The following is a 20,928-nucleotide window of genomic DNA, read 5'->3' as shown; positions in this document are numbered from 1 at the left end:
AGGGAGCTTGGAGTAGAGCCGCTGCTTCTTCACGTCAAAAGCGGTCAGTTGAGGTGGTTCGGGCATCTGACTAGCCCCCCCGTGACAACCAACAGGATAAGCGGTTACAGAAAATGAATGAATGAATAGCTGTATTCCAGTTGCTATTCAAGCAGCTGAATGTCCATCCTTGGACCGTCCAGCATTGTCCACTCCCTGTGGCTTTGTTTCTCTTGAAGCTGATTGATTGGCATGTCTCATTCAGGATTGGAACTCTTAACATTTGAGCCTTATATTAGGGTTTTGACTGCATTTACCTTTCTTGCACATCTTAACTGTATTGATTTCCATACTGACTGTACATGCCTTAAGGCCTCCAGGTGTTTATAACACTCCTTCATTCATCTCCATAGCACCCACATGACATTTACATCTTCTGACTGGATGCTAGTGGTCAGCTCAATAATGATCTAATCTTTCACCTGACATTCTCTTGTCAGCTTATAATATGGACAGAGAATATGGTGCTAAAGTTTTGCAGACTCGGGGCTCTGACATTTGACTTTGTGCCCAGGCAGTTTTAATAAGAATCTTACTATTTCAAACGGTCTCTGGGGTGAAGTTAGATGTGGATTTGATGTGATCCTAACAGCCCTTAGCAGCACTTGAACTCTTACCTGAGATGGACCATCGAGAGAGAGAGTGGAGATGATTGGCCTCATGCTCACTCTCCACTGAAGCTCAGCTTTTTTCTTTTTTTTTTTTTTTACCTCGCTATAACAAGAAGCTTTTAAGGATGAGACACTGATTAGTGAGAGGTTGAAAGAGGGTAGACAGAGAGAGATAGTGTACAGAGATGAAGATGGACAGAGAGAGAGAGGTTGGGGGGGGGGGGGGGGGGGTGGAGAGAGAGGCGGAAAAGGGGATAAGTCTGAGCAGAGACAGAGAGACGAACATAAGGGTGAAGGCTTTAAAGAAAAGGAGCGTGGGCGGAGGTGGAGATCTGAGGCAGCGTATCAAAGTAGGGGTGAAGTGCAGGAATAATTAAGAAAGGGAGGATGAATTGAGAGCAGCAGTTAAGAGTACAAGAGAGGGAGTTGAGTATGAAGAGGCAGCTGCACCACTTGTTTTCTACAATGTAAGTATTAGAGAAGCTCGCACTTCACTGTTTATATAACCTTTATTTACCCAAAGGTAGTCGAGCATTGAACACGTTTCTTCACTTTCAAATACACCCAGTAGTTACACTGTATAGTCGTCTAATGTTAACCACTGTACTTATTTCACGGCTGCATTAATTAACTTGTCAATTACCTCCGAGGTTCTTTGAATTACAATAATCTGTATGAAAGTTGCCATTCAAATAAAGCTTGATTGATTGGTTGATTATACAGCCTTACAAATGAAGTTTGAGGGTCCTTCTCCAGAACTGTATGGATGTCCAGGTTTACCAGTATTAAAATGACATATTTTAAACAGATTGACTATTTAATTTGCACATTATTTATGCCAAAATAAATGTTTTCATCTAAAATACATAAACCTTGCAATAATTTTCAATCCACTCCAAAGGATAGCTTTGCCACAATAATAATGAATTTAAAAGTGAAACAGGCTTTAAAATAAGCAGTTAGTTTTACTGTGTTTTTGTTTACACTGCAATATGCATTTTCAAAACTATAACTAAAATATAAAGAAGTTAAAACTTAAAAGTTTAACTATTTTCACATTTTTTTGTGTCTAAGTGACTAATAGGGACATTTTTTATTTTATTTTTTTTTTAATTGGTCCATTATCAAGCAAGAGCAATGCAGCCAGCCAAGGCAAAACAGACTTGCTGCATCTTCTCGACCAATCCAAGTGAGTTTTTTCTTCTTCGTGTTTGAAAAAGATTCACAAAGTTGAGTAGCATTAGCAGTCAACGTCAGCATGGGTGGGTTTGTTTGTCTACTTTAACGGACTATTTTAAGGAGAATGTGGCGAGATGTTAGTGGTATAAAGTGAGTGGCCACTGTCAGGAGGAGACAACTCCAGTTCATAACCAAAAGTAAAAAAGCAATTTAAGAAAAAAAATAATCTTTTTGCTTTGGTGTCTGCATTTTGTTTTTGAGCATTTGAAATGGTGTGTGTGTGTGTGCATGCGTGCGTGCGTGCGTGTGTGCGTGTGTGTGTGTGTGAGAGAGAGAGAGAGAGAGAGAAATAATGGTTGAAAAATAAAAAATGAAATATTAAATTGATACTTTTAACAGTGTGTATTAGTTGTTGTTTTTTTCTTTGTACAGACAAATGTAACACTAAAGTTAGTTACACAGAAGTGTGATAACAGAATGGTGGCTGGTAGAATTTAAAATCCACACAGAAAAGGTTACTTTCCAACACTGCTTAGAATTACAATCAGAGCATGTCACTGCCAAAACCAAACACTTTTAGTGGACGTAAATTGACAGTACTCAATTGCACATTACATTGCAGTGTGTTTTGCTGCTGCTGGCTGCAGGGGCCTCGCCCAATGCTGGACCAATTATAAAAACTGTTGTTCCGATTAGTCACTTTAGACACAAAAACATAAGAAATTTAGGTCCAGGTTGAAAAACTGTTTAATGTAGTCATAAATTATGTGCATACAAATGGTAAAACCAAATTTGAATTTGATTGAATTATTCCATTTAAGTAGGCCCTTTTCACAGAAGACATTTTGACAGCACAGGTGTAAATGATAAAATAAATGATGGCAGTTTCAGGGTCTTGGTATTGTGCACGCTGGCTCACCATCACATTGTCATGGCTTACTGGGACAGTTGAATAGAACAGAGCCTTTGTTAATGGAATTAGTAACGTCCTCTGCTTCTTTATTCTGTCAAAATGTCTGCTCTAAAAAAGGACTATTGTATTTATTGACAGCTTTTCAGAAACAAATTAAATTTTAAAATCCATTTTCTTTTTTTGATGTTTGAAAAATAAAACACCATTCATTGAAATTATTCAGTGAATTCATTTTCAAACTGAGAGTGTGACAATTTAAAAGTCTAGTTTGCAATTTAATTTTCCAAGTGCCAGTTTGAAGTTTAGGTCCAATATTGTGTGTTGGTTCAAAAGTGAACACTCACATTTTACATTATTTTTTTATTATTATTAATGCGGCAGTGTTGACAATCAAATGTTTCCTTCAATTCCCATCTGCCAAGATTAAAGTTTAAATGAAAACTGATAATGCATTATTACTTGGCAATGATTACACATTTGCAAACATGGAATTTGTTTTTAAATTTCAATTTTGTACATCAAGATACAATTTTAATATAGATAGATAGACAGACAGACTACGCTGCAGCATTTCAAAAATGTGCCGCGAGGCATCCAATCCACCAGAAATCAAACAGAATAAGTACTTAGGTTTGTTGCAGACTGACAGACTGTGCATCCAATCAGCAATAAGGAATTGTCCAGTAGTACCTACCTTTTCCAGTGTGAGCCTCACCAAATGTTGTTTTGTTTTCTGAAATGTTTTGTTTTATATTATATTGATATAATGTTATTTATATAATATTAGTCATTTTCTTGTGAATGTTCATTTCTTCCACATACATAAATTGATTAGCCTGACGCTAATACTTATTTAAACTAACCTTATTACCATTGCCAAGGCAGCTAATCCAGTACAAAATACAAGCGATACCTTGACCCCATGTTGCGCTCTTCTTCTCTGCCTACCTGGCTGTGTCAGACTGTCACTCATAAACCAATCACAAGGGAACATCTCCCTCCTCTGGTCTTCTGTCACCTCTGCCCCCGCCCCTGAACTCAGGTCTCCTCCAATAAGGCTTGATGTCACAGTGAGGCACTCACCCATGGCTGCAGACAGAGCCGCCAATCATCTGGGATAATCAGAGATAGACTGACCCTGAGGTGACCCGGCCTTGCAGAGGGCTGACAGAATGAGAGACGCTGGAGTGAAACTTACAGGGTATTTTCATGTTGTCTCTCTGTCTGTCCCTCTCTCTCTCTCACACACACACACACACACACACATATTGTGCACTTTGTGCATGCTCATATACTGTAGTATGTGTATAGGTGTGTTTACACATACAAGGAATTTGACTCAAGGTACGCAGTGCTCCATACATATTTACAGTACATATATACTGTATTTTCATATTATAACTCAGAACCTTTATAAACCTTTTTCAAAGATGAATACGGATAATTATCAAGAACACATGTATATAAAAGAATTAGTAGGACATTTTCAAGACTGTGACTTTGTGATCAAGTTTACCTCTCATATGATGTCCCGTGTGTTCACATGTTCAACTCGTCCTTGACAGACTACAACAACAGTGATCATCTGATTGTTTTTTTATGATGTGCAGCAGTGGATCCACCCTTGGTCTATTAACCTCTAACACGCGACAGTATTCATCATTCACTCATGCCGCTTAAAGCACCATGTCCTTTCCTGTCAGTGTCCTCAAAAGAGGGATACAGTTTCATGAGATAAACAGAGATAAAGTGAGTGGAAAAGAGAGGAAGAGGATTAGCCTAGAAACCAGCAAACCTTCACGCCTCTTAATGTCAGTGAGAATAGCCTGACTTGGGTTAACTAGATGAGTCACAACGTAAGTTATTAACTGACAGTACAACTAAATAAAGCTTAATTTTAATAGTTTAAAAGTTTTCTCTACAAGCTGACTTCATCCAGAACTGTCTGCCATACAGTGGTGAAATTCCACGTGGTGTATGTACTGGTCATTAATGGGGCTTTTTTTTTTTTTTTTTTTTTTATGTAACCTTTATCCGCCTGCAGTAATGTAACCTTGTTGGCTAGTTAATGATATCTTAATTGGCCTTGGAGTAAGGCTTCTACTGTAAGTGAAAGGCTAGTTAGCTGGACAGCAGTTTTAGTGTACGTTCATCCAGTCCTTACCCTTTTGCTTCTGTGTTTTCGGTTTGGGAAAGGCAAAAACAAAAGACTTTTATTACACTTTTATGGCGATATGGCCATAAAATAATATTGTGATGTTTTTTAGGCTATATTGCAATACACAATATCTCAATATTTTGAAATCCCAAAACTACTGTAGACTACTAAAATACTAAACTGTTAAATAAACTACTGTTAAATAATATTTTTAGACTGTTACTTTATTTATTTATGATAAAGTTAAATAAAGTACTGTTAAAGTGCAATTAATCAAAGGGGAACCACTGGTGTTTTTATTTTGAAGCACCTGGATCATCTCAGGCCCCAAGCGTTGATGCTTTTGCTGTGAACTTGAAGCTTCCTGTCAACAGTTAAATGTTTGGAGTAACCAGAAAGTTAAAACTGTTGCTGTGGTGAAGTTAAACGTGAGGATTTATTCCACTTGAGCTGGAAACAAACTAAGAGCTCTCAAGTTTTAATTATATTTGTAAGTCTCACTGGGACTACATGGTTCAAAAATGCAACTAAATAGCTGTGGTCAGGAGCTGGGTTGGAAATTACCATCAGCCACCAGCCAAATGCTGGTAAAATATGCAAGTGGCTGCTAGATTTGCTTCACTCATCGGCCAAAAAACACAATGTTGATCTACTATGTGGCTGGTAGATTTTGGAGTCCACCAGCCACAATGGCAGGTAGACAAAAAGTTCATTTCCAACCTTGGAAATTAACTTACTATTGCAAGGGAGAGAGTGGTCTGGATGGCCAGGGAAGTGCGTGTGACGTATCATGCTTGTGAGTCTTTTGTGTGTGTGTGTGTGTGTGTGTGTGTGTATCTCAGAGAGGGACAGAGCCATCAGAGAGAGGGAGAAAACCGAAGTGCCCCAGGGAATTGAGTGAATCTCACACTGGTGGCTTAAAAACTGACGTGACAATTTATACTCGAGGTTTACAATATATTCATTTTATTCACATGGAATAAGCTGCGATACATTGAGGCCAGTCGATATATCGCCCATCCCCTACTCCATGCACACTGTGGAGAATGAACTTGACAGGCCAGCAGTGTTGAGCAATCTGAGCAAGCTGGTTGGGTCGATTCACCGTATTTACAATTGCAATGCAGTTGAGAGGGGGATAAAGAAATATAGCATAAAGGACACTGGTATCCTTTGCCAATGTCTGCCTGTACAGTATATTTGTCCTACAGTTCCACTGCAGACAATTGTCTCTTGAATGCAGTGCAGTACAGATGGCTTTGTACAATGTAGAACTCAAAACCTTTCACAATATCTGGCAGCGAAAAGAAGAGAAGAGCTCATATTGTCTGCATGGAGGCTTTATAGATACATCAGTGACTCCATAGCAACCGCTGTGGACACATCATCAGATACCATTGGAGAACTGGTTTTACACAAATAAAGGCTGAATACACAACAGTTGGAGAAGAAAAAGTGTAAGAAAGATAAAGATCATTTTCGTGGGACTTTGGTGAAACAAGGGGAAAACAAAGAGGGTCAGATAAGTCATTAAGGTCCCTGGTAATTGACTTCACAAAGAAGTAGACTGTAACACACTCATCATTTCAATGTAATGGATTTTTCAGGCTGAAACAACAACTTTCACTGGCAGATAGCTTTTAGCTAGCTAACTAACTATCATTGACTCCATGGGTTGGTTGTGGACTGTCTCCAGGTGGCTTTCAATATTTCTTGCTAAGTCTCGTAAAAGTTTAAATCCTAAGAATGCATCTTACATAAGCATGTGATGTTTATATACAGAATATAGAGAACACTGTAATTAGCTAAGAACATGCTAACTCTTTATGTTGACAGTAATGCTAGGTAACCTCTAGGTTCATAATACACTGGTGTAGGGCTGCACGATTAATCATAATAAAATCGTGATCTCGATTCATATGCATATGTGATCTAATTTTTCAGTGATGGCAATTCTGCCGGCCCCGCCCGTGCCGGGAGTCGGGACATCATCTGCATGAAAACAAGCGCTCCCATCGACGCAGCGTTATACCATGTGATGCAAAGCCACAGCTGGGCGGCAGTTTGGAAAGCAGCGAGAGCAGTTTGTGCCTCATACAGATCTGCTGGTAAAGTTAACTTAGTGTTAGCAAGTGTGTCTCCTGTTTCTGTCCTCGGAGGGGCCAGTTGCAGTCTGCTGCTTTTTTATGTGCTGCTGCCTCCATTGGCTGAGCGTCTCTGCTGACGTAAGATATAAGTCATGAGCGAAAATATGCACCACACAGCCAGAAAAAGAACCTCTTAGGCAGGGCAAGTACGAATATAGATGGGGCAAGTAGATTTGAGAAGTACTTGCCTGGCAGGGCAAGTAGGAAAAAACCTTAACTTCGGACCCTGTTAGTTGATTCAAAACACGCCCATAACACACATTAAACAAAGCTTAGTAGAGACAATTTCTAACACAAGTACACTAATTGGCTTCACTGTAACTTGCAGCATTCACTGGACACATTTTCCCCACAAAAATACAACATGCTAATGTTTTTGCAAAAGTCTATGGCATTTTACATTGTATAAATTAGCCAAGCAGCTAGCAAACTTTTCCTCTTCTTTGAGGAAACCAGGGACAACAGCAACATTTAACAAAGGTAATGTCACAAAATTTGGCTTCATCACAACTCACTAGGTTCACTGACAAAACCAATGCCTTAAACTAAACATCTTTCCAAACAAAAATAACATGCTAATGTTATAAGCATAAGCCTATGGCATTTTACATTGTATCAATTAGCCTAGCAACAAGCAGAGATATCCCCTGCTCATATGAGGCCAGGGGATATCTCGAAGTATAAATCCCCAAAGGATAAATCACACACAAGACTTAAAACGCTATTTTTGTGGAGGCTTTATTGTCTACACAATGTTTAATTTCTTAAGTGAAACAAATGTAAATAAAAGCTTTGTTTCCCCTGAGGGAAATGGTTTTAGTTTACAAAAATAAACAGGAGGTCTGCGTCACTGCAACATGTTGTTACATTTCTGGGGAGGTGCATGTCGTTGACGACGACATTGATGCAGAGCCTACGCCGTGGGTACGGCATTGATTCAACGCATAGGTATAAATTTCACCTAAGAAGTTGCTGAATGAGGCAGGAGAGCGTCATCACACCAAACACGGCAGCCTCATTGTGGTGGCAATGTTAATGTCATGTGACTATAGTGAAGTTCGTCTGAAGTGTAAATGCAATAGCCAGAGGTAAAACGTCAATATCAGGCTGTAAAGATCATAAAAGTGGTATACATTTGTGAAGATCATCTTGCTCAACAAAACATTAAAATATATTAAACATATGCTTGCCACAGAGCATATTTTCTGCAGTAATTCAAAATCTGTTGAAAAAAAAAAACTCCATAGGCTTTTTGTTGAAGTAACCAGGGCGATGTTAACTTCCAGGTTGGCCTACAATAAAAAATAAAAACGTTATTCCTGCACCGCTCTGTTTGGTTACCACAAGTTTTGTGATGCAACTTTAGAGCTTCCATAGAACTTTTTAGTTGCTATGCAAGTGACAGTGTGAGAAGAAAAAATTGGGATAGAGTGAAATGGGAAGAGCAAAAATGTTAAGATCAAAATGGCAGAGATTTGGGTTTGTGTTGTTAGTATTCAACCTCCAGTGTCAGAGCTGGCCTCTTTGAGACATCCCATTTCCAATTCCCCATTCACCTGTCGTAGACTGACGCAAAGAGAGTGAGGAAAGTACAACAGAGAATGAAAATTAGTATAAAGTATAAAAAAAAACTAAGACATGAGTAAAACCTGGATAGACAGAAGAAAAAAGAAGATAAAAGAAAAATCAAACTGAGAAGTTAGTGATGCCCTGTTAGAATCTCTGATCTGTCTTTGCCGGCGCTCCTTGTTAGAAGTACGAATGATGCATCTGTCTCTGCGACTGTCACAGCATCAGAGTGAAAACTTGCAATAGCCTTTCATCTCTTTCTTTTAAAAGGTGATTTTTGTGGCATTTTGAATTTCTGTTTTTCATTAACACTGGTGAAAGAAAGGAAAGGCGCTGAGGAGAGAAAGGATCGTGACACACAGTGGATATCAAAAGCCCACACACGCTTTGAAAGGTCATAACTTACAAGGCTGGAAATAAAAGCCTGTTAAATCAGACGTGTTTATACTTTCATCCCTCGACATGAAATTGTCAATTTGTGACAGTTTATCAAACAAATAGTTTTAACACTGAGAGATATGCACTTATTTGCTTTCCTTTCTCCAAGCGAGATGGGAAGATGGATGTCAATGGCATGTGTTAAATACAGAGCTGGAATACAGAGCTGTGTTGGAATCAGAACATGGTTAGCTTGGGTTGTTTAAGTTTCACTTTGGGTCTCTGTTGCGAACAATAGCCTGGCACAGTGACTGTTCTCAGCATACAAAAGTCTTGTCATCACAGTGAGATTGACATGTTTGGTGCCCTCTGTGTGGAGTTGGCGTGTTCTCCCCGAGTCAGCATGGGTTTCCTCCGGGTACTCCGGCTTCCTCCCGCAGTCCAAATACATGCAAGTTAATTGGTGACTCTAAATTGCCTGCAGGTGAATGGTTGTCTGTCTCTATGTGTCAGCCCTGTGATAGTCTGGCGACCTGTCCAGGGAGTACCCTGCCTCTCGCCTAATGTCTGCTGGGATAGGCTCCAGCCACCCTGCAGCCCTTAACAGGATAAGTGGTTACACAGAATGAATGTATTCGTTTTTACTTTCTTGGTAAGTATAGATCAAAGAAACCCATCCATTTTTTTGTATCAACAGGGAGTTGCATGTTTAATCTTTTTGGCCCCTCTCCGTCAAGACTTTTTCATGAAATATGTATAAACTAATAGGCACTTTCCCTCAGCAACATAATGTCTCTCTGATTTGTCGACAGACTTGACTCAATACATCATGGGATAAACTTTTGCCCTTAGTAGGCTGCAGCTAACGGCTAACGGCAGCAATTCCGTATAACACAGATAAATGGATAAATAGTCACAGCAAATATATATAGATAATGTCTTTTCCGCTTCTTTAGCTAGACTACCTTCACAACAAAGACAGAAAAGCCCATTTTTGGAAGCAGATTGGCCGGTGGATACTGGATGTTGCTGGTGAGTTTTGTGCTTTTATGACCGTACCGTTGTAAGCTTGTTAACTGTATAGTCAACCCTCTGTTAACATAATGTTATATTAGCTACCTAGCTAACGTTATGTCAAAAATTTTGTCTTAGAAACAAAACCCACGCACAGGTGTCATATAAAGAAGTACTGGGAGTGCTTTTTGCTTTTTATGGAGCGTTCTCCTTAAATATTTTACAAATCAGTTACCCAAACCCTAGAACTTTGCCTTACAGCTAAAAAACAAACAAACCTGGGTGGCTGACCCTAAGCCATGTGCTCCTCTCCTTCCACAGAGCAGCAGGTCAGTGATTGTGCATGATGGCATCCAGCCCCACAAACTTTGAACTGGATAATGGAGTAAGAAGTGATTGCATCACTAACAAATTGTTGTGTGGGTTTATTTGTCACTTCTTATACATGAATATTTCTTCGCAGCAATTCTTGCACTGTAACAGATGAGTGCAGTTCTTGCAAAATGTCTGAGACATACGAATTAGAATCTATAGGAAAATGGCCCATTTCTTTCTCTCATTTGCAAAGTTTTCACTTGGCAACACAAAACTGGGCCCAGGCCAGTGGTAGTGATAGGGGTGGAAGCATTTTGTGTCACATCAGCAACAAGAGTGAGAGTCAGAAAGAGAGGGAGAGAGAGTGGCTGTTAATGACGACTATTATCTTCTCATCTTTTTGAGTGCTGCATTTGCAAAAACGAAAACTGAATTATTTATCCCACAGAAATAATAAATAACCATTGCAATTCTAATGGGAATCTGTAGCATCTATATTTTATGAACGAGCAAAAGATTTAAGACAAACGGGTTCATTATAACACAAACACACAAAGAAACACACACACAGTAATTGGTATGATTGCTTCCCCAAACACCCACAGTCTAAACCTTCAAACAAAAGTCTACAGTCAGTCTTATCCGAGGAAATCTATGCCAGCTACGCAGATAATGTCTTTGTCTCCCTCCCTCTTTCCCTTCTGTCTATTGAAGTGATTTTATGCATATTCGCAAAGGCTAATTCTCTGGCGCTCACCCCGAAGTACCCCTCAGTGAATGTCTGTTCGTAGCAGGGAGCAGCCGCTGTGCGCAGCTGCATGTGGTGAGATAACACAAGATGTAGAATACATGATGGCAAGCCACACAAAGAGGAAGAAAGTTATACTGAACTTCAGACACAGAACTGACTGGGACTGCTGGGTTGACTGCTCAGTCTGATAGGTGTCTGGATTGATGACTGAATCTTCTCTAATGTTTTGTTTTTAAAATCCAGAAAAGAATCAGCCAGTATGGATGAGACACAATAGAGAGTTATTGTTTTGTGCTTAAGTACAATTTTGAGATACCTGTACTTGCTTGAGTACATTTTCTGTTTAACAACATTACATCTCAGAAAGGAAATACTGTACTTTTTACTTTATTCCATTTTTCTGACACCTGGAGTTATTGATCACATAAAGGTTTTACAAACCCTATATGTGATCAATATATATAATATGACAGTTATACAGAAAATTGTCTAACAGTACATAAAATACTAAAACATGCTCTGTCTCCACCAGCTCTAACATTAAAATGCTGCATGTGTGTTTATACCCCTGTCATTATATTCAAATAATATGATATATATGATATATTTGATATTGTAAGTACATTTTAACACTTGTAGTTTTACTGAAGTACTGGTAAAGTCTTACCACACTGTAGTAAAGGTCCATTAAAACTGGAGTCTGGCATTTAAAATTTTACTTATGTAGAAGTGTGGCAGTATGAGCAACAAAACATACTTAAAAGAATACTTTACTTGCAAAAACACCATCTGTATATCAATTACTCACTTGTGAAGAAAACTTTGTTTTTCGTGCATGCTTCCGCAGTGAATGGATAACCCCAAAAAAGCAAACATTCCTCATGAATTGAAGTAATTGAGGAATGTGTTTAACAACAGCAAAATTATATCAAGACGTCCATTTACAAACTCTCACACAATCCAAGTCTCATTTATCTGGTTGTATACTCAGTACTTTTCAAAAACATGCGCTTGCATCCTGGATATGCACAGGCCTTTGAGTTTCACTTGAGCTAGACTCACAAGTCAGTCTTTAGATGCTTTGCTTAACTAAAGACTGATGACTTTCTCCCCTACGTTACAGAACCAATAGTAAATCTGCAGGGCGGTCCTTCGGTGGCTCGCTGAACTCTTGTGCTTGTACACATAGTCCCACTATGTTACGAACAAAGGTGGAGATCCAAGTGCAGGACACGGAGAGGGGTGTTGTTGATATAAAGTCTTTTATTGTAGAGGGGGGGTATTGGATGGAGGGCTGATGGCAAGGGCAAGGAGATCCACAGTAGATGAAGGCAGCAGTGATGTGGAGAGGCGGATGTGCAGGTAAGTGGCTGGCAGCTGGATGAGCAGGTGATGGATCTGCAGCAGAAGAGTAAATTAAGTTAAGCACCGAAGAGTCACAGAGAAGCAAAGCTTTAGAACACTATAGATTTGGCCTGAAGCGTACTACCGCAGCAGTGAAACAATCTGGCGATGAGCGGCTGGAAAACTGGGGTAGATATACTGCAGGGCTGATGAGCTGATGGTTTGCAGGTGACTGGCTTGGAACAGGTGTGTCAAATCAGCTGTGACCAGAGAGCCGGAAGCAGAGGAGCGCCACATCCACCACACAGACACAGACAGAGAAACAGACAGGAGCACAGGGGACACAAGGGTAGGGGAAACACAAGGAAAAAACTGGAGGCCAGGCTGTGGCTGCAACAGTACCCTCCCCTCAACGGGCGCCTCCAGGCGACCCACCAGGTTTGTCCAGATTCTCCCTATGAAAGTCCCGAACCAGGGATGCGTCCAGGATGTCCCGACGAGAAACCCAGCTGTGCTCTTCTGGCCCATAACCCTCCCAGTCCACCAAGTACTGGTAGCCCCGGCCTCGGCGGCGCACATCCAACAGCCGCCAGACGGTGTAAGCCGGGTAGTCATCGATGATGCGGGGAGGAGGGGGGGGGGGTGCAGCTGGAGGAGACAGAGGACTGGAGGAAACTGGTTTGAGCTGAGAGACATGGAATGTGGGATGAACCTTCATGTGGGGGGGCAGCTTGAGTCTGACTGTATTGGGGTTAATAACTGAATCAATCTCATATGGACCAACATAAAAGGGTGAAAGTTTCCTGGAAACAGTCTTTAAAGGGAAATCTTTGGAGGAAAGCCAAACTCTCTGACCTGGTTGGTAGTTGGGAGCTGGTCTCCGATGGCAGTCTGCAATGTATCTGTTGCGGTCAGCGGAGCGCAGCAAGGCAGCACGCGCATGTCTCCAGACTTTACGGCATCGACGGAGGTGCGCCTTGACTGAGGGAACAGAGACCTCATCCTCCTGGGCTGGAAACAGAGGTGGTTGGAACCCCATAGCACATTCAAAAGGTGACATACCTGTGGCGGCACTGGACTGGGAGTTGTGTGCATATTCAATCCAAGACAGGTGAGTGCTCCAGGAGGAAGGGTTCTTGAAGGCAACGCAGCAGGGTGCAGCTTCCAAGTCTTGATTGGCCCGCTCTGTCTGACCATTAGTCTGTGGATGGTAACCAGAGGACAGACTCACCGTAGCTCCAAGGGCTTTGCAGAAGGCTTTCCAGACTTGCGAGATGAACTGGGGGCCGCGGTCAGACACTATGTCTGTGGGAATCCCATGGAGGTGAAAAACATGGAATATCAGTAGGTCAACAGTCTCCAAGGCTGTGGGGAGCTTAGGTAGAGCCACAAAATGAGCAGTCTTGGAAAATCTGTCCACAATGGTGAGAATAGTGGTGTTACCTTGAGATGGTGGGAGTCCAGTAACAAAATCCAGAGCAATATGAGACCATGGACGTCCAGGGACCGGCAAGGGGTGGAGTAAGCCAGAGGGAGGTTGATGGGAGGCTTTGGAGCGGGCACACACTGTACAGGCTGCAACAAAGGCACGGGTGTCAGCTACACTAGTGGGCCACCAGAAACGCTGCTTTAAGAGGGAGAGGGTGCGGTTGACACCCGGATGACAGGCAAACCGGGAGTTGTGAGCCCACTGGAGCACTTGATACCGGACAGAGTTGGGAACAAAGAGAAGGTTAGTGGGGCAGTTATCTGGGTTGGGGTGGCCCTGCTGAGCTTCTTTAACAAGAGACTCAATCTGCCAGGTTACTGCAGCCACCACACAGGATGCAGGCAAGATTGTGTCAGGACAGGGAAGTGTTTCCTCAGGGGCATGCTGACGGGAGAGGGCATCTGGCTTGAGGTTCCGGGAGCCAGGACGGTAAGTGAGAGTGAAGGAGAACCGACCAAAAAACAGTGCCCAGCAGGCCTGTCTGGAGTTGAGCCGCTTGGCAGTTTGAATGTAAGCCAGGTTTTTATAGTCAGTCCACACTATGAATGGATGCTCTGCTCCCTCCAGCCAATGCCTCCACTCCTCCAGAGCTAGCTTAACAGCCAGCAACTCCCGATCACCGACATCATAGTTTCGCTCGGCAGGGGTCAAACGGTGAGAGAAAAAGGCGCAGGGATGCAGCTTCTGGTCAGTAACAGAGCGCTGGGAGAGCACAGCCCCCACCCCGGAGCTGGAGGCATCCACTTCCACAATAAACTGCAGAGAGGGGTCAGTTAGCAAAGCCGAGAAACTGCTGCAGTTGCTTAACTGTGGTAGGTTTGGGCCACTCTGCCACTGCCTGGACCTTTTCTGGGTCCGTCCTCACTTGCCCACTTTCAATGATGTAGCCCAGGAATGACACGGATTTGACATGAAATTCACATTTTTCTGCCTTCACGAAGAGTTTTTTCTCCAGCAGCCTCTGTAGCACTTGTTTTACATGTTGAACATGTTCATCAGGATTGCGGGAGAATATCAAGATGTCGTCTAGGTAGACAAAGACTGAACGGTTGAGGAAGTCTCGTAGCACATCATTCACTAGGGCCTGGAAAATGGCAGGGGCGTTAGTTAACCCAAAGGGCATGACCAGGTACTCAAAATGACCTAAGGGTGTGTTGAAGGCCGTTTTCCACTCATCCCCCTCCCGAATCCTAATGAGGTGGTAGGCATTCCTCAGGTCGAGTTTTGAAAAGATGGTGGCCTGCTTGATGGGTTCAAAAGCAGAGTTGATAAGGGGCAGAGGATACTTATTTTTGACAGTGATGGCGTTGAGACCCCGGTAATCAATGCAGGGATAGAGGGTGTGGTCCTTTTTAGAAACAAAGAAAAATCCAGCTCCAACAGGGGAAGAGGACGGGCGAATGATTCCGGCAGCCAGGGAGTCATGGATGTACTTCTCCATTGCCTCTCTCTCTCTGGACGAGATAGGTTAAACAGACGACTGGAAGGCAGAGGGGCACCGGGGAGGAGGTCAGTAGCACAGTCGTAAGGACGATGTGGGGGAAGAGAGAGAGCGAGCTGTTTACTGAACACTTCACCCAAAGCATGATAGACTGGGGGAACGGCTGACAGGTCAGGAGGCTCAATGTTCAATGGGGAAGTGGTGGCCCCTACTGGAGCTAGGGCAGATTGCAGACACGAGGACAAACAAAAAGGGCTCCAACTAACAACTTTACCCAGAGACCAGTCCCCAATATGGGGATTGTGTTTAATTAACCAGGGCTGGCCTAAAACTATGGGAGAGAGAGGGGAGGAAATCAGATGGAACTGAATGTACTCACGATGGTTACCAGAGAGGATTAGATGCAAGGGTTTGGTGTGGTGGGTGATCCGGGCGAAGAGTTTACCGTTGAGAGCATTCGCATCAATGGGGACTTCCAGTGGTTCAGTGGTGATTCCGGCTTGTGCAGCGAAGTGGATGTCCAGAAAATTTTCGTCAGCCCCAGAGTCCACTAGTGCGAGCAGCGGCAGGGACTGCTGGTTCCAGCACAGCGTGGCCTCAAGTTGCATTCTGGGTCGGGGGCTTTGTGATGAAGAAGCTTGGCTCACCAGAACCCCCACTGCTACTGGCGAGCCTCCTCTTTTGGTCGATGGGGACAGGAAGCAAGAAAATGGCCGGACCGACCACAGTAAATACACTCTCGAGCTTTGTGAGAGACGGGCTCGACCCAGCTGCATGGGCTCCTCTTCTGTGGAAGTGGGAGTGTTGGGACTGGGGAAGGAGCGGTGAGCTAGGAAGGACCCTGAAGCTGTTCCCGGGAAAGATGAAGGGGAGGGGTTTGAGGTGGGCAAGGGAGGTTGACGGCTGGCTTTTTCCCTACGCCGCTTACGCAGGCGATTATCCAACTTAATAGCCAGGGAGACTAAAGAGTCTAGGCTGTCTGAGTCATCTCGGGCCGCTAACTCATCCTTGAGCTGTTCACTAAGCCCACTCAAAAACAACCCCTGTAATGCTGTGTCATTCCACCCAGAATCTGCCGCTACCGTCCTAAAGTCCACTGAAAACTCCGCTACACTACGAGAGTCCTGCCGAAGCGAAAGGAGCCGTTTGGCAGCGTCCGCCCAGTCTAGTGCTTTCCCCCTAAGTAACCCCATTACAAAAGGAATCTTAGCTGCATCAGTACAATAGGTGTAGGGCTGCTGCTCAAAAATAAGAGAACACTGAGTGAGGAAAGCCCTACAAGTGCCTAAATCACCTGCATAACGCTCTGGTGGGGGAATGTTAGGCTCTCTGGGCTGATAAACAAGAGGGGCTGGGGGAGGTGCAGCAGTAGGGGGGTCAGCCTGGGTGGCAGGTTGTGGAGGTGTGGGCTGCGAGGAGAGTTGTTCTACCTGAGTTCCGATCCGATGAACACTGGCTGAGAGATTCCTGAGGGTTTCCACAACTTCACGGAGAACCTGGTCATGTTGGCCCACAAGCACGCCTTGGCTGGCGAGCGCATGGCGAAGCTCATCCGGGGCAGGGCGGGGTTCCCCCGTGTCCGCTGGGTCCATGTTGGCCAGGTTGTTCTGTTACGAACAAAGGTGGAGATCCAAGTGCAGGACACGGAGAGGGGTGTTGTTGATATAAAGTCTTTTATTGTAGAGGGGGGGTATTGGATGGAGGGCTGATGGCAAGGGCAAGGAGATCCACAGTAGATGAAGGCAGCAGTGATGTGGAGAGGCGGACGTGCAGGTAAGTGGCTGGCAGCTGGATGAGCAGGTGATGGATCTGCAGCAGAAGAGTAAATTAAGTTAAGCACCGAAGAGTCACAGAGAAGCAAAGCTTTAGAACACTATAGATTTGGCCTGAAGCGTACTACCGCAGCAGTGAAACAATCTGGCGATGAGCGGCTGGAAAACTGGGGTAGATATACTGCAGGGCTGATGAGCTGATGGTTTGCAGGTGACTGGCTTGGAACAGGTGTGTCAAATCAGCAGTGACCAGAGAGCCGGAAGCAGAGAAGCGCCACACCCACCACACAGACACAGACAGAGAAACAGACAGCAGCTGTCAGCTAACAGCAGCAGCAAAGCTAACATCAGGACATCATCTGTTAAAAGCCTCCCGTTGTCGGATACGACATGAAACTACTCCAGTTAGCTCAATCATGTTGTAACTAAGACATCCGCTGGAAAAAAAATATTTTCTTCACGGATGAGCACACGTTTGATAAAACGGAGTTTAATCTCTCGGCATCCATTTTCAAGCTCTCTTTGTGTTTGTTTCCTTGCGGACGAGAAAAGGGGGAGCGCACATTTCCGAGAAGGCGTGTCCTTTTCAAAAATGCAAGAGGCGTTGCTTTGTTGCTGGCCGTTTTTGCCGGTGTGTTAAACACACTTTAGAAAGGAGTGTCCCCAGACTATCAGAAGGTGGAGATCTCTGATTGTCTGGTGGCGAGACTACACTTGAGCAGAGTTCAAATGCAGGTGTGTGCCCAGGTGCTACTCGGCCATGCTTGAGACTGTTGGTGCTGACGTGTTTTAAATCAGTGTACGTTTTAGGAAAAATGCACGTTTGAGAAGACCTGAGCATACATCTGAATAAATGGGACTTGTATTATACTGCATGAGTTGTGTTTGTTGATGGATGTTTTGATTTAGTTTTGCTGTTGTTAAATACAGACCCTGTTTACTTAAGTTCCTGAAGAATTTAACCTTTTTTGGGATTCTCTGTTAATCGTTGAGGCATTTGAGAAAAACAAAGTTTTCCTCATGAGCTCACGGTAACACAGGGTGAGTGAATAATACACGAACGATCAAATGGTCAAAAGTAAAAGTACTCATTAGGCAACAAAATGTCCCTTCTCAGTGTTTTATTATCATGACATTATTACACTGTTATGTAGTTTAGTCCTTATCAAAGGTTGTATATGTAAAAAAAAACAAAGTATGATTATTTTGGGGGTTTTATCACCTTTTGTGGACAGTGTAGAAATAGGTGGGGAAGAGAGAGAGGTGCATGATGTGAAACAAAGGTTCTAAGGCTGGAATCAAACCCGGGACATGGCATGCTCTGTAACACTATAGTAAAAACTAAGTAAAAATGAAGATCCAGGGGTATTTTTATGCCTCTGCACCAGCAATAGCCATGATCGAGACTATATGTATTCCAGTTTCCAACCATCCATCTGTACCTCGCATTCTTGTGAATGTGATATCTTAAGACTGCCGTGAGGGAATTTCTTTAACTCTGGCACAAACGTCCACTTGGACTCAAGAATGAACTCAGTAGATTTTGGTGGTCATAGGTCACAGATCAAGGTCACTGTGACCTTGTCTGTCTCATTCTTGTGAATCTGATATCTTTAGAATACCTTGAGGGATTTTTATTGTTTGTTTGTTTGTTTGTTTTTAAATTTAGCATAAAGATTCACTTGGACTTAACAATGAACTGATTTGAATTGGTGGTCAAAGGTCGAAGTGACTTCACAAAACATGTTTTTGGCCATAATTCAGTAATTCATTCGCTTATTATGACAAAATTCCACACGAATGCTGCATAAATGACAAAGAACAATCTGGCAAGGAGAGTCTGTGAAATGGGCATCTTCATAGTGACAGGGGATAATGATCCACAGGTGAGAGGCATTAGGGCTGGGTGTGGTGGACTGGCAGGAGTGGGCAATGTGTGGTGATGGGCTGGCAGCTAGGTGTGGTGACAATGTGGGATGAATGGAAAATTTCTGCTGTCTAGCTAAACATCCTGGCAAAGACTATCCATTAAAGTTCACCAGCCTGTTGCTCATGCAGCATTTGAAAATAATACCAAACATGGCCATTCTCAGCTTTCAATGTCTGATAGTCCACCATTAACACTTTCGTTCTGTTGCGCCCAGTCAACAAAAATGACTTGATGTCTTAGTTTTTATTATCAAGATCTAGTTTAAGCTCGTCATCATCTTGTTTTGTCATGGAAAAAAGGTCATGGTTTTCATCAACAAAATGAAAACTGTAAGTGCTTTGTAATAGCGGACACATGTAGGTTGTTTGCCTGAAGTGACTGGTCAGGTTAATGTCTGAAGATGATATGTTTTTTTCCTGGCATTACCAATTGATGGCTGGTTTATGGTTTTGATTATTTACTGATCTGGTAACACTGTCAATGTGAGATAATTACTGCTGTCTCTTGTCTTTGCTTCATTCAGTGTCATTGATGCTGTGGATTATTTATAATGTGATAATTTAATGTCTTGTCTATTTTTTCCATTTTGTGTGGACTCCAGGAAGAGTACATGTTTCTGTGGTAACATCTAATGGGGATCCTGAATAATAGAGAATAAAGAATAGCTGTTGATCTAACTAGTGTTGGCAAAAAATAAATTAACAGATCTTCTCTTCTGAGACTTTTCTTTTTTTTTGTAGCTATGTACCCATCACCACTGGTATGTACTGCTCTTAGGAATTAGTCACAGGCTCTGAGTCAGATGCTAACAAAAGCTCTCACCTTCTTTGCCAACTTAGTTTTTGTTTGCAGTTTAAAAGATCCACTTCTGCACTTTGATTTAAGTATGACTACTTGTAGTTGGTGTTAGAGCTAACACTTGTTTTTTGGTATTGATTGAAATACTTAAATCATTTCCAGTTCATTTGTTATGACTGTTATTTTCATTGTACAACATACAGCATCCTAGGCGCTCTTGTTTCAGTGGCGCTGAGAGCTCAGCGCACTGCAGACTAGTGCTGCATGATTAATCTAATCGCAGTCGCAATCGTGATGTCAGGCTGTGCGATTACATAACTGCATAAAAGGCTGCAATTTGCAATGTAATGTAAATAAATGTTAACGTGTGTGCCTGTGAACGTGACTGCCTCTCCTGTAGTGTGTGGAGTGTGTTGACATTACGCCCACAATCTATCCTGATGTGTGCAGCACATATGGTCAGGTGACCACCCGGCGTACAGCTGTGACCAACATGGATGCTGAAGAAGAGCATGAGCACGACCAAGAACAGGCTGAGTTGATGGCGAAAAATAACCCAACGCCTATTATATGGCAATGCTTTGGATTCAGGGACGGCGACCTTGAACAGAAAGACGTGCTGTGTAAACTTTAAAAGTTAAAGTCACCATGTCCCGCGGCAACATGACCAATCTATATCAGCACTTGAGACAGCACAGATAAAAGTAGGAAGAATGAATGCGAGAGAAAGCCAAGCCGAGTAACGAGTAAGACAAAGAGACAACTGAAAGCCACCAGAGCCTTATAAAACAACAACAAAGCACAATTACGCAAACATTTACAAGTGTCACGCCATACAACAAGACCTCAAGGAGACACAGGGAAATGACGGACTCTGTAACAAACTATATAATAAAAATGAAAAACTGAGCAATTTTGCTCAGTTTTGGCCCACATGACAAGCTGCTGTGTTGTGCAGTGGCCTATTCACATGCTGGAATTTGTCATTTACGTGACAACGCCTGAACGCAACATAGGCTCCGCTCCAACTGAGTGTGTGTACAGTGAGTGTCGTGCTGCGCTGCTGTGCGAGCGGCGTGT

The 20,928-nt window shown here is 42.8% G+C and overlaps 1 long non-coding RNA gene across 1 annotated transcript; it reads right to left on the bottom strand.

The window, feature by feature from the left end:
• Positions 1-12,301: 12,301 nt before the first annotated feature.
• LOC144464214 (uncharacterized) lies at positions 12,302-17,364 on the bottom strand. Its single transcript, XR_013491985.1, has 3 exons — positions 17,249-17,364; positions 16,779-17,157; positions 12,302-12,472 (listed from the first exon to the last, which is right to left on the bottom strand). It is a non-coding gene; the product is annotated as an uncharacterized LOC144464214 (long non-coding RNA).
• Positions 17,365-20,928: the final 3,564 nt, after the last annotated feature.

This window comes from Epinephelus lanceolatus, chromosome 8, assembly GCF_041903045.1.
Source record: "Epinephelus lanceolatus isolate andai-2023 chromosome 8, ASM4190304v1, whole genome shotgun sequence".
In the NCBI taxonomy this organism is placed as follows: domain Eukaryota; kingdom Metazoa; phylum Chordata; class Actinopteri; order Perciformes; family Serranidae; genus Epinephelus; species Epinephelus lanceolatus.
The sequence above is the reverse complement of the archived record's forward strand: the minus strand, read 5'-3'. Positions and strand labels throughout refer to the sequence as shown.